Genomic DNA, 1,005 nt, shown 5'->3' on the forward strand with positions numbered 1-1,005 from the left:
GCCCCTACTACTGCTACTGCTGCCGCGCCCGCGCTCGGAGCCGGCACGCGCAGGCGCACACGCGACCACCCTTTCAAAGTGTGGGAGGGGGGAATAGCGCGTGGCGGCGGCAGCCAATAGCGAGAGCGGCATGGAGCCAGGCGCGTGGTGCCAGCACCTGGGGAGAGCGCCGGGCCCCGCCCTGCGGGCCACGTGGCTGCCGAGAGGTGGGTTCCGCCCCTTGCCGCTCGCTCCCTGCCAGTGGAGGGTGCTGCGTCCTCCTGGGGTGTATAGTCCAGCGCGGGAGCGGGGAGATCTGCTGGCGGCCCAGGCATGGCCACCCCTCTGTCGCACTGTGGTCTGAATTTGAATTGCACTTCGACTCCCCACACACCTTGCTGGGGCTGCTTGACCCCGCCACAGTCTTTCCTGCCCAGAGCAGGGGGGCTGGACCTGATGATCTCACGAGGCCCCTTCAAGTTCTGTGACTCTCGGAGGGTTCTGCAAAAAAAAAATGGGGCTGCTCATCATGATGCCCTAATAAAAGTGGGGACCCCCTCAGATTGTTATTTTCAAACCCTACAGGGGGCTCTTGTCTCTCGTGGGGGCGGGGGCTCAGCCTGCAATTCAAACCCTTGATTTGGTAGGGGCACCAGTTAGGGCCATGCCCTCCCTGAGTGCTGCTCTGAGCCCCTTCACCTGCTGCTCTGCTTTCTGCCCCGTGCCCTACCTGCTGCTGTGGTGCCTGTCCCCTGGCTGCAGTGGCTGGTGTGAGGGGCAAGGGCTCCTTAGTCAGACTAGAGCAGGGCAGCCCTGCGTTGGAAAGCTTATCTAAGTATCCCAGCTATGGTGCTGGTGCAGGAAAAAGTGTCCATGACCAAGGAATCCTTGCCTCATGTTATTTCTGGACCATCACAGCTGCAACATGGATATTATGCTATCATGCCACTTGGGGCACTCATGCCTCAGGTTGGCTACCTCTGCTCTGTAGCAGGGGACAGATGAGTCCCAAGAGGGGCAGTAGAA

The sequence above is a fragment of the Alligator sinensis genome, unplaced genomic scaffold, assembly GCF_000455745.1.
Source record: "Alligator sinensis unplaced genomic scaffold, ASM45574v1 scaffold1277_1, whole genome shotgun sequence".
Lineage (NCBI taxonomy): Eukaryota > Metazoa > Chordata > Crocodylia > Alligatoridae > Alligator > Alligator sinensis.